This window comes from Pinus tabuliformis, chromosome 2_2, assembly GCF_031772625.1.
Source record: "Pinus tabuliformis cultivar Carrire ecotype Pingquan chromosome 2_2, CPIR1, whole genome shotgun sequence".
In the NCBI taxonomy this organism is placed as follows: domain Eukaryota; kingdom Viridiplantae; phylum Streptophyta; class Pinopsida; order Pinales; family Pinaceae; genus Pinus; species Pinus tabuliformis.
The window spans coordinates 67,572,259-67,586,293 of NC_142300.1; positions in this window are offsets into that span (position 1 = coordinate 67,572,259).

Below are 14,035 nucleotides of genomic sequence, written 5' to 3' on the forward strand. Positions count from 1 at the left end.
TAGGAGAAAGAGGAGATGAGGCCAAAAATGGTTAAGTTACGGATGACCAAAGTGGGAGATGATTACGAGGTAAGGAGGAATGATGAAGTGGTAGTGGGACCAACGGTCCAAAAGTGGGTGCTCGTACTTCGGTCACCAATACACCATCTCAGACAAATCACCCATATGAGGAAATAAAACACCAATTGCCATGCATAGGAGGCATTCGATCTCAAGGATACATCGAAGCAAGGTTTCTCTCGGCTCTTGAAGCAGTGTCTATAGGAAAGACAGTGAGCAGTTTTTCAATGCAGGAGCACCTACAGGATCCTACAAGAAAACCTACAGGATCCTACAGGAGAACCTATAGGATATAGAGCAGTCATCTACAGGATTGGAAGTGGGCATTTAGAGAGGGAAAAATCAAAGGTTGGCTTCATCAGGTAGTAACCAGGAGGTAGGAGCTATACCTTCCCACATTTTCCAAGTTAAAAAAATATAGAAACACCTTCCATTTGGTTAAGGAGATTGCAATCTAGGGGAATTATATACAGAATTGTCATTTAAAATCTCTCACCCACTATAATTTGGAATTAGACCCATACAAGCCTCCACAATCATCAGAGGAAAAATGACAAGGGGATTTAACAAGAGGGAACCCACAAACACAGTGAGAATTCATCAACACCCTCCTGTAGTAGAGATCTTCACAAGGCACAATTGGATGGGTTTCTTTGAAAAATGAGGGGATACGATGATGAGGTGGCCAAAGACTTTGCTCTCTCACTCATACCACTAACTAGGACCCATGCCACTACTGTGGTGAAAGGCCTCTCAGTAGAAATCACCCCTGAAGTCATAGCCCACACTTCCTTTAGGGATGCCTTGGAGAAAGAAAGATAAGGGTAATAGCCAACTTGAAAAGAAGAAATTATTTTTGGAAGGAGAGGAGGCAATGGAGGAAAAAAATGGGGTCGGGAGAGAAAGCCTTCCATACCCTTGAAATGAAATTAACTACCACCTCATTAAGTATATATCATGTGAAGGAAGATACAGTGTGGTATATGGATACCATTTCAGGCTTCTCCAAGAACTGAGGTTTGGAGCAGACACACCTCCTCAAAACAGACTAAGCATACCCTACTTTCTTCTTCAATCAGTGATAGATATGAGCATCAAGGTGCAGGAAGGAAAACATCAACATCTAGCCCATCATGGGTTAATCAAACTTATCCTAGAAGATTCCCTCCAAAACCTAAGACTCCCTATTACATGGACAACTTTCAGAGACATGGAGGTAGAGGGAGAAATAAAACCTCTTGAATATGAAAAAAGCCCCACTACTAGTGAGAGGGATGAAGAGCAAACAGAGGAGGAATAAGAGGAATAAAAGGAAGAGGAAAGTGATGAACAAACAAAAGAAGATGCAAAAGAAGAAATTGATGAACAGAGTGAGGAACTGGAGGGAGAAGAAGAAGAGAAAGACAAGGATGAGAAGGAGAATGGAAAAGAGGAAACAAAGGGAAAGGAAGTGTTAGGTTCCTATACTAATAGGTGTCATAATTTATGATTGACTTAGTTTATATCTATAATATGTACATACCTTTGCTTTCTGAAAATGTTTTCCATATTCAAAAATCCAAAAAAAAAAAAAAAGGTAAAGAGGGTATGTCCTAAAATAAAAATCAAAGGACAAAAAAGAAATGAAAAAGGTCAAAAAAGATGAAAAATGAACCCCAAAAAGAAAATACCATGAAACTGTGCAAGCCCAAATGCCACTACCATTTACTTTTATGCATAATAATGATTGTGTGCAACTTGTTATTTATGCCACAATCCATGGTAATCAAATAGTTTAATCTTGATTATTCCATGTTTTGAACTTCATGTTGATAGATAGAGAATAAATATCTGACCAAACAGTGTAATCTTGGCAGATAAGTAGATAGGTAGAGTGAATAAAAGGAGCTCAACTGTTTAATCTGAGCCCTTGAATGTAATAAGGATATATTTAGATAGATTTCTATTGTAACAGAATTGAAAATGTTTTGATAAGGGTTTTCCAGCTTAAGTGCACCCTAATAAAGAGTAGAAAAAATGGTAGGATGAGTAGATGGGTAAGTAGTTGAATGGTTGCAGAATTATGATGAATGGTTAATTAAAAATCATATCATATGCTTCATCATCAAGTTACTAAAGCATGGATGATAATTGAGTAGTCACAAAAAGTCAAATGGTTAATTTCCCCATTCATTTCACCCCCAGTTTACTAATTTCCCACAAGTAAAAACAAAATTTACGTAAAACCTTAAGTTAAAGGGGCTCAGAGCATTTCTGTGACTTCTGGAGGGACCGGACCTTTGGCCCAATAACTTATAGGATCCAAGTACTAAAACCCCCTTACCAACATTCACCCCCTTCATAATTCATTCATTTCATCTAAAGAACCCTTTTCCTAAGGTAAAATCACTATTTTCCTAGGAAAAGTAATTACCCCCATATAAAAACCCACAAATGCACTCAAGCCTAAGTTATGATGTTCAAATGCAGAAACGTCAATATTTTTCGAAAGCATTTTACTTAGCGTGTTCCATTTCCATTTTCATATTAACGTCTAATTCTATTTATGTATTTAAATCCCGAAAATACATCCCTTTCCCATATATACTATTAAAATTCCATATATTAATATCCCTCCCCGATGGTTTGATATATAAACCATAGAAAAATAATTAGATGGATTAATTAATCAATCTGCGATTAACTAAGAACCATAACCCTTCGCCATGTTAAAAGGGATTAATTAATCAAATTGTGATTAATTAAAAACTGTCCTCCAATCAAATCGTCCCCGACGTCATTAATTTCCCTTAAACCACAATTTCTATCCTGTCAGACCCCTCCATTAACCCCCCGATCAAATCACACTCCCCATCACCATACGATCTGACCCCTTTAGATCCAACGACTGACGCTCATATCGGGCAGCCCCTGAAGGCCGACCTTTAACCGCCCGATGTGAGTGATTTCACTATTCATCCCACCGCTGCGTGGCGCCCAATGAATGGCATCGGACGGCCTCCCCCCAATACCTCCAAGTGCCCAAAAGTTGTGCGAAACAAACTGCTTACCACCCGCCCGCTATGCGACAAATTGTCTACTGTTCAGTTCGCACCATATTTTAAAAGTTTTCCCATTAAAGTTCAAACCCCAAGAACCCAGGTTTTCTTGACCTTCGCCCATTCTACTGTGTAAATTTATGAAACCCTTCTGCTCCACCTGAAGCCTATGCTAACCAATTCAAGCATGGTTTACCTCCCGAAATCACTTTGAACTCACTCCATAGACCTATAAAGCTCAATAAAGCCATTAATGACCCTCCCTATCAACCCAACATTTTCCTAACAGTTTGTTTTGTTTTATAGGCAATCAGAAGACTGCAACCTTGGATAAACAGTCTTAATACTAGTCATAAGACCTGTTTACTCAAATATTGTTATCAGGTCTATTCAAACAGAGATGGAAAATAAAACATACAGTTAAAAGACATGCAGAGGAAACATGAAATTAAATGATTTATTGTTGAAATAGACAGTAAAAAACCTAAAATATACAGTGAAGGTAAAAGGACACAGTAAAGAACAGTCAAAGTGTATCAGGGTTAAAGAGTATCAGATTGATGACCAAGTCAAGTAAATCAGCTAGAATGAATATAAGCAGCAGGAAAGACAGTTACAAAGCATAGCATACAGATTCATGTCAAAGTGAAGACAGATGCAAAAACAGAACAGTAAAAGTAAACTTGGATGCAGTAAGGGTTAAATAGATATGAAAACAATTTCACCAGAAACAATGAATTTTATCCAAAGTAAAAGTGAAAAGCAGTTAAAAAAAAAATGAGGTTAAAAGACAGAGCAGAAATGGTACATTCTTTAGAAATTTCTTGTTTAAGTCATAGTTTTTCAAAAACTATTGTGGCAAATCCAAGAAGTATTTTAAGAAACTGGAGGAGGTTTTTGTTCCTAATAGACCAATCTACAACAACCTATCTCATTTTTTACATAAGTATTACCAAAAGGGAGATAAGTGCATGTCTTCACAGCCTATTTTTCAGTTTGTGCAAAGTCCTGTTTTTGACATATTTTTTTAGAGCATATTGTGAATGGATGGAGCTGAATTGTGGGAACCAGAGAGAGGTTTATCTCAAAAAAAATACTTATCTACAATAACCTCTTTCACTTTTTACATATCTATCACGGATTGAGATATACAAAGGTATCATTGGACCCTAAGTTTGCAGAATTTTTGGGGTAGAATGCACAAAGGAAGGATGCAGTTAGTGACTGGGATGCCTCATCATCACTTAAGAGTTGCTACCAAATTAGAATTTCACTTCTTTGTCACCATAAATCCATAAACATAGTGCCAAATAGATTCATTAGTTTTGAATGTCCTTTATTTAAGTTCTATTATTGTAAAACAGTTTGAGATATTTGTAAACCAATCTTGATATTTCTTCAAGATATTTCAATTTAGAATTAGTATAAATACTTCTTCATTTGAAGTATTTTGTGTCGATTAAAAAGCATTTCTGTAGACTTTTTGTTTGGAGCTAAAGGATCTATTGTAATCAAGGCTGGACTAGTTTACTGGATTAAATAAAGCTAAGGACATTTCACTCGATTCATGCGCACTGTGGGAAACAAATAAGTATCACTTCTTTGGGTTTGATTATTGTTTTCCTTTATGTTATGAAATATCATATGTGTTTCTCATAATTCTTAAAAGCAAACAAGGAGTAATATCATCAGAATTAGCTTAAGTTCTCTCTGTTTTAACTATTTTCTTATTTAATGTTTTCTACTAAATTTCTTAAGTTTGGGAATTCTTAGTTGCTCCCTTACTTCTATAATTCATTCCCTCTATTGGCCCCTAGTACAGGATTCTTAAGTGCCCTTACTATTTGATAAACCTCCTTTCTTCATCTTAATCCCTGTTAAGGATTCTTCATTGCCCTTGGCCCTGGTTAAGATTTTCATCCATTGAAACCTTCAGATTTGTCCTTGCTGTGCTAGCTTGCCTTGTGAACTCTTACCTCGGTGATTAATCAAATCCTGATAAACCTTTCATACTTGACTCCATAGCCCAATGGCCTAAATACTTGCTCTGCCCATCTGTCTTCTTAATTCCACCACCCAATCAAAACAAAACACCCCTGAACTTTCATAACTAGCCTAATATCCCATCAAACAAAGCTAAATTATAAAGAGAGAGCCCTCTCTGGACTTAGGTTGGCTAGAACCTGAGTCTAAAATATTGGTTTGTGGTTACCTCAGAAATTTCTTTCTTTAACCTTGAGAAAATTCTGAGTGATAACAGGAAGAACAGAGGTCTACAGTTCAAGGAAAAATGGGGGAAGAATCACCAAGGGTATCTCCAGAACCCACTGATAAAGAGGTAGCAGCTTCTCTCACTGTCCTAAGTACACCTATCAAGCAAAAAGGGAAGAGATAGAGACAAACCCCATTGTACTTTAGGACAAGAAATACTACAAGGATCAGGCAAGGAAAACCTCAAACACCCACCAAAGTTCTTATTATCATTGAATACTCACCAAAGTAGCAAGAAAAGATAGCTCCTCTTGTGAGAAAACAAGCAGAAGGATAACTAAGGTAAGCCTCTCCCAAATATCCCATCACTTATGTTAGGAGGCCTATCACCAGGTCTTCCTCATCCAGAGGAAAATGCCCCCTACAGGAGACACAGAAGGACCTACAGGAAGCAGAGGCCATCCTACATGAAACTCTGCTAAACCTATAGGAAACTCAAAAAATGGACCAAGAAGGGATCATTTAGTAAGAAACAAAGAAGGAAGATCCAAAACTAAGGGAACCTAGTCCTCAACCCAACCTTGACTCTTACTATAGGTTCATTGAAGGGGGTAGGGTCATTCCACAAAAATTTTCCATCCCCTTATTCTTTGAGCTTGAAAAAGAAAGGGCAAGAACACATAGGTGGATGAAAATTGCCAAATCTAAAGGAGTGGAGGATATAGGCCACATGGAGGAGAAAGTAAAGGAGATGGGCAGAGAACTGAGAAGCATAAGGGACAGAGAGGCAATGATGAAAGCTCAGTTGGAAGCAGAGAATGCATGGCTAAGGGGACAGTTACAAGAGAGAGAAAGTCAATTGGCATCCATGGCCAGTTTATCCTTAGAGGCAATCCAGTGCAAGATGCCAGCAAAGTCCTATGCATTGTATCTTAAGGAACAGTGGCTACAATTCCAAATTAATACTTTAGCATAGAGAGGCACTATGCCCTTCCAAGACTATAGACAATTCATTGATCTCTGTGATCAAAGCACCTTGGATAGAGCTAAAATGTCTGAGTTTTACCTAGACAACTTGGCTTTAACAGATCTGAATGTGTGGAACCCAAATTCAAAACTAGGGGACTTGCAATTAATGGACTTGGCATCATGGATGAATCATGAGGAGGTAAGAGCTGCAGAGATGAAGAAAGTAATAGGAAGAGAAGAGACATAACCCCTCATGATAAGAGCTGAGCAATCAAATCCAATCGTTGTCATCAGCACCCACAACCTGATTGCAAATGACCCAAAGCTTCCACCTAGGTACCTTGCTGCCCAAGAGCAAGCAGTCACACACTTTGAGGACATGTTCAGGTTGTTAGGGGATGACAGCATGCAAGCTTTCCAAAGGAGATGGAACACTTTTCCCTATAGCCTAAAAATCAGAGAGTACCATTCTCCTCAGAGAATGAGAAAGGCACTAAACATAACACCCAAGTACAAGCAAGCTCTCCAAAGACTCAAAGTCAATTGGATTGGCTTGAGGCTCAGTCCACCACTGCGCTCAGGAATGTTGGAAGGAAGGAAGGAAGAGGAAGAAAGAAAGCAGTGGGAGAAGATAGAGAGAAAAGTAGTATTCTATTCACAGGAAGAGGAAACTACAGTGGAAGCATGGGATGTCAGGGAAGCCACTAGAGCAATAAAGGACATGGATATAGATTGAGTTGCTCAGAGGATGAGAAACACTTTCAGTAGGGGGTTGATGATGAGCCTCATCATTGGGTAACTATATGGACCTTAATACACCTCCAAGCTTATTTAAATCAACTCTTCTCATAATTCCTTACATATTTTGATTATATTTTGCTTAATGAGATGAGTAAAAGTGAGATGTTCTGCTATGTGGACTAATGTGCATTGATTGCAGGTTTTTGAGAGCAAATCATGGAAATTTTGGCTAATTAAGGGCAGAAACTTGAATGAGACAAGGAGGAGAGATTGTAGGAGATAGATCCTCCTCATTTACTCCTCACTCATTCGAATATTCCTCCATCAAATCACACTCACTCGGAGTTGCAAGTAGCCAAGTCATGAAGATCAAAAGGCAGACGAGCCAGTGACAGTTAAACAACCAGTACATCTTGAGTTTGGGAGCCGAGCCTCCCTAGATTTAAAGAAGTCGTTGGAGACTTCATTTGTATAAATAAGGAGGTCTAGAGCCTCATTAGGATTCAAATTTTTGATGTAAAATCACTTAGCATTTTTTGAGTTCAAGACTTGTGGAAGACATTGTTATGAAATTTTCTGATATGATAATGAGAATGAGCATTTCCTTGATCCAACACTGAGTTGACTCAGAGGGTTGAAGCTCTTCGGTTAGGGCCCAAACCTAGCAGCAAAGGCTCCTCTTCTTGTCTTTGTATGCTTTGTTTATTTCATATTACTGGTTGATTTGTATTTAGCATTATTTTGATGCTTTGTTGATTTCATAGATTAATGGTTGAATTGGCTTTAGCATTATTTCATTACCAGTAGTTGTGGATTTGATTATTTTTCTTCCATTTGTGCATTTCTTTAGGAGTAGCTTAGGAAGATAAAGGAGTATAAAAAAGTTGTTAGTAGGTGGATTTGGCCTCACTCCTCCCTTCAGGGACGACAGTTTGAGGAAAGAACTCCTATGCAGCCCCAAAAAGACAGAATTCTGATTCTCATGGCATTTAGGGTTTTCTATTACTTAGGCCAACATTTTACTAGTTTTCAAGAATAGGATTTAATTGTCATTTCTGATATCTTTAGCCTTGCATTAGATATCATAAAGGCTTCACATTATTCTGCAAGTTTTCCCATGCATGAGATAGGCAACTAGATAATGAAATTATGTTTTTCTTTAGTTAATTGAAAATCTTTCTTATTTAACATGATTCATGGATAAATGTCAATGATTGATGCAGTGCAGGAGTTTCAACAGTGCATAGATATTTCATGACCATAAACCCCATCCTAACCTCATCCATCCATGATTATCACTTTGTTTCCACTAAGTCTGTTGGGTCCCTATAATACTAGTGATTACCCCATTACTATTGTAGTACCCCTTATTTATATTGTTGTGCCCCTAGTACCCCCATATTGTTATTTTTGTGCCCCATAGAATCCCTCTATTGTTATTTTTGTGGCTTTATATTATTATTGTTAGGTTGGCTGGATTATATTGTGACTCCTTAGACTCCTATATATAGAAAGGAGGTTGTGTCATTTGTATCATCCAAGAATTGTTCATTTATGTAATGTAAAGGAGGTTGCCCCCTCGAAGAGGCTGAATTCTAAGGCGTTGATCTATCTTTTCTATCTTTTCTTGAGCTGGTTTCATAACATTTGGTATCGGAGCTTTGGATTCTAGGGTTTCGCTGCTCCAAACAGGTCATCGTGGCATTTTCGCTATAACTTTTTTTCTGTGACATTTCAGAAGTCGCAAAAAAAACCCACCATCCAACACATCATATTTAAGAGAAAATTCTTAGGTTCAGGCAGTGGAACATCACATCGAACATCAACAACAAGTCCTCCAACTCTTAAAGGATAACCTCGTGTTGGCACAAAATAGAATGAAACAACAGGCAGATCAACATCGCAGTGAAAGAAGTTTTGATGTAGGTGATTGGGTATTCCTACGGCTACAACCATATAAGCAAATGTCCCTAAAGCAAGCTAAGAAGGATAATAAATTATCACCAAAGTATTATGGTCCGTTCAAGGTGTTGCAAAAGATTGGTACTATGGCATACAAATTGGAGCTTCCTGCAGCTTCTCGATTGCACCCAGTCTTCCATGTTTCATGTTTAAAGAAGGTTATAGGTGACAAGCTCCCAATTCAAACAATATTGCCAGAACTTGATGAGGAAGGAAAAATTATATTGGAACCGGAAGTAGTCACAGAAATAAGAACTCGACAGCTACGAAATCGGTCAATTTCAGAGTATCTTATCAAATGGAAGAACTTATCCGCTGAAGATTCCCCATGGGAGGATGAGAATTTTATGCAGAAGTATCCAGAACTACGAAAGCGTTGATGACAACACTTTTTTGAAGGAGAGGGGCATGTTGGGTCCCTATAATACTAGTGATTACCCCATTACTATTGTAGTTATACCCCTTATTTATATTGTTGTGCCCCTATTACCCCCATATTGTTATTTCTGTGCCCCATAGAATCCCTCTATTGTTATTTTTGTGGCTTTATATTATTATTGTTAGGTCGGCTGGATTATATTGTGACTCCTTAGACTCCTATATATAGAAAGGAGGTTGTGTCATTTGTATCATCCAAGAATTGTTCATTTATGTAATGTAAAGGAGGTTGCCCCCTCGAAGAGGCTGAATTCTAAGGCGTTGGTCTATCTTTTCTATCTTTTCTTGAGCTGGTTTCATAACAAAGTCCCTCACCAAGGTCATCATTCCATAAGAACACTTCTCCAAGTTTGTTGAGAAAATCCAACCATCTCACAAGCTTTGTTTTGCGCTCTGAAGGAGTCCTAGCCACTCCCTTGCCTCATTTCACCCACCATTCACCTTCCTATGCCCTACACCACCTTCCAAATCCCTCTTGCTCTCGGCAGGATCCTATAGGAGCATTAGGACATCCTGTAGGAGGCATGAGGACATCATGTAGGAGGCATTAAGACATCCTATAGGTCGACCAGTAGTGACCTGTTTTGAGGCTGAATTGGGGGAAAAGCGCCTAGGAAGATAGGATAAGACCCCTACTTGCCTCCCAAGCAATTTGAGAATTCACCATTATCCCTAATCCATCTACCACATCACCAAGAGAAGTTATCATTCACATTTTCACACAAAAAATGCAAAAAGGAAAGAGAGTCATTGTCTTCATTTACATGCACAACAGTAGAATGTTTGGATGTTTCAAATTGCATGCCTAGGATACTAGGACTAGGCACATTTCAACTTAGCATTCTTTTGAAGAAAATCCTATTAGTAGTTAGTTAGATGAATTGTGTGTTTAAACATTTGATTCCAGTCTTTTCCTTACTACATTAGACAAGATTTCATTTAGTGCGAATTTCTCTTTTTCTCATTGGTAATCAAGCTTCTTCTGAACAAATAGAAGGTTGGTTTGAGAAACCATAGTGGTCTATCACTAGCTTAGCAGTGACAAAGAGCGGACCCATTACATCTACTTGTGTATACAGCACTGTCACCTTCAAGTTTGTACAAACCTCAGGTTGATAAAGTAAAGTTGGTAGCTCTAGGAGTTGCAGCATTCATGTTGCAATACTGTTGCTCATCACACACGATGACATGCATGCTGTTGAATTCCCTTGCATGTGATCAACGACACTTCTCACCATGTCTGCTCTGTGCCAGCTGCTGGGATGGATCTTTAACTTGCATGGCAACAGTTTCATCTATGATTGCATGTTGTGCCCATTGTTGTACATGTTCTTGTTGCAACTTATTCTCTTGTCTATGCAGCTCTTGTTCTTCCTTAAGTTGTTGCTTGAGCACATGCAACTCCTTCTCTGTTTCGTTCTCTGCCTTCGCATGATCTTCATGCCACGTCATCACCTCGTAGCCTAAGTCTCCAAAGTTTCTTTCACCACAAGTAGATCTGCTTGAGCTTGCAACTTTGTTCTACCTATGTGTTGTCAACAACCTTCCTCTTGCGTTCATTGCATCCGGTATGCTGCCTTCAGTTGTTGTTCATGGTGCTTCTTGTTGTGATGTTGCTTCTTTCATATCTTGACATCCTTGTCTACGAACAACTTCTTGTCTTCGTGGATAGGCAAGTTCATAGACACTTGATCGACTGCATCCCCAAGTGTGCTTTGAATGGTGTCTTCGACTCTACTCTTCTGAAACCATTATACATATGCTGCTGAGAGGCAGATGAACACCTGTGATACCTAAATACATGGCAACACTCATGGCAGGCAATCTATCAGTCGAAAACCAAAATGAATTTGAGAACTGACTTGCATCATACCTGTGTGACTGGTCATGAAGGTTGCGCAATTTTGGCCGGGAGGTCGAGAGAATAACTACCAAGACTGCGCAAAGCACAGTCCGAGCTATCAAGAGATTGACTGGCTTCTGGAACTACACAATGTACAGTCCAACCTGGTTGTTGACTACTGGAATTGCGCAATGCGAAATCTCAGCTAGCAATGGTTGTAGGCTCAGTGACTAAATTGTGCAATTTTTTGGGCCAGCAGTGACTCTCCCTCGTGATTACGTAAAGCAGGCCTGGGGAACAATTGTTGGGAAGAAATGCACATTTCTGTAGAGGAAGGCAGAGCCTTCCCTCTCAGGATTCCGCAATGTTGTCTTGGTGAAGTAGAGTCCAGGTCAAGGCTGCCCAGACCCGCCGACGAGGAACTGAAATCGGATGTGAATGTGAATTTGAATGCATGGTGATACTAATTGTAACCATAAGTGAATGATCGTGCATGCAAACGGTGAATGACAGATTCAGAAAATGGAACAACATGCATGTGGGTGAGGCAAGTCACCGAATCGGCGACCGTTCGTGAAAAATATTTTCATGTATGCGATAGGAGTGAGATGTTAATGAAAACTATAACGGTGCTAGTACAAGCTAGTATGTATCAAAATGACAGCAAGCACTCATTGAAATCAAGCAAATTTCATTCATACAAAGTGAAACACAAAAAGCACCAGAAATGAAACACAAGACATTGAAAGCGAGTTTTCCCCAAAACAATTGAGCTGAATGTGCCGACGGCTCCTAGATGCAATGTGGGATGTCAGAACTGCAAGGTTGATGTTACGGATGAGCTCTGCAGCATCCAGTTCATGAGTTTTGATAAAATCGAAGATGTGACGTGCATGCCACAAATCGAGGAAGAACGACACTTGGTGGGAGGTTTCCAAGATGATCCTTGCATGCAACCTGCAACTTCTAAAAGTAGATCCCTAAATCAAGGGATGCCTTTGCATGCTACCTTGGGAGAAGCAGTCCATTCATGAAAATCGGTTTTTCTCAGTCCCTGAGGGAACCAGTCAACTCAATTGCACATGCAAGAGGTTGCTCAACTGCTGGGAGAAAATGTGCTTTTCTTGAAGGGAGCTGGACTAGCTGCCCAGGATATTTGCGCAATTTTTGGGTAGAGCAGCTGATTGCTACCCAGGATTGTGCAATTCATGGGCTGAGTAGCTTGTGAGGGGGATGCATAAAGCTCTAATAGACAGGTTGCTTTTCTGCAAGAAAAACACTAAAGCTTGTGTACTTGACGAAGCAAGACATGTTACTGTGAAAGGTTGGTAGGGAGGCTCCAAAACAAAGCTAAGGAAAAATTTTGGAGGGTGGTTGTAGCCACTACGATAGCCTTGAAAACGATGAAATTATTTTTAAGAAAGACTATAACTGCTTTAAAATGGTCATTTCATGTCATTTTTCTTGCTCAAAAAAGGAATGGAGGGAGAGAGAACATGAATGCAATGATGTGGCTACTTTGGCAGAACCAGCCACTTTGCAGGCTCTCAGGAATTACAGCCTCCTGAAATACTAACTAATCCCTGGGATGAAAGCCCAGGTAGATATGATGATATGGTTAGTGAGGACCTAGAATGTCCAGGAATAGTGTTTCATGATTGTTGATTATTGCCTCACCATTGATGTCGATGGCATATATTTCCTGAGTGGGTTATCTCATCGAGGAGATGATCTTCCACTTTTTGGATCAAGAGTAGGGGGAGACACTACTAATGGATAATTTTGGCACTTTTGCAGGGGCACACCGCCCAAAGATGGACAGATTGACATTTAGTCCATCGAACTTTTATGCTTGAGGACCATTGCTTTCACTATTATAAAACTGTGTGGCAGTGTTTCCCTCCATCTAGCCACCTGGGCATAGATGCAGAAAGCCGTGAAATGTTGGGAGTCCATGGTATACAACTGGTGTGAGGCAGTAGTGGTAAATATGAAGGGAAACTAACTAGGTGCAAGAATGGTAAACTGAAAAATTTCAATTATGGTGTCATTCTAGTTGCTTTTGCCCTAGAAATGGTTTTTATTCTTTGGCCACAACAGATTCGGGCATACGAGGGGGTTTCGAGGGATCCACGCTTGATGAGGTGGGTTGCACCGATGGCATGCTACAGTGGTGACAATCCTATAGTGAGGTATACGACAGATTTTTTTGACCCGTTGAGTGAGCAGATTGTTCTGATTGAGGACTTCACCTACGTCAGGATAGATTACAGAGGTGACCCTGATATCCCACTTCCAGCTAGGGCTCAGTGGGGTGATCTAGGTGAGATTTTCTCATTTCTAGCATATTTTCAAATTTTTTAATTTTTAAGTGTTTTTTGTCTTCAGAGACTAATTGTCTTAAATGTATGTGCAGATGTGGGTCCAACCCGATCCACTGGGATGAGATGGTATGATAGACGAGACAAGCATCCTATAGTTGTTGCAGCAGCGAACCCAGAGGCAGATGACATCTTGACAGAGTTGGAGCACAACCTTGAGAGGTTGACTGCCAACATCCCAAAGACTGGAGTTGATGACATTCCACGTGCCTATCAAAGGCACGTAGTTGGGGTTCCTAGGCCGCTTAGACGTTTGCTGCATCGAGTTTCTCATGCTATCATGCGTTATCATGAGCATGACCATGCCTAGTTGTTATATTTTATAGGACCATTTTTTTACCTTTTGGAGCCAGTACTATTTGGAAAATACAATGCCACAAGGCCTTATGTCC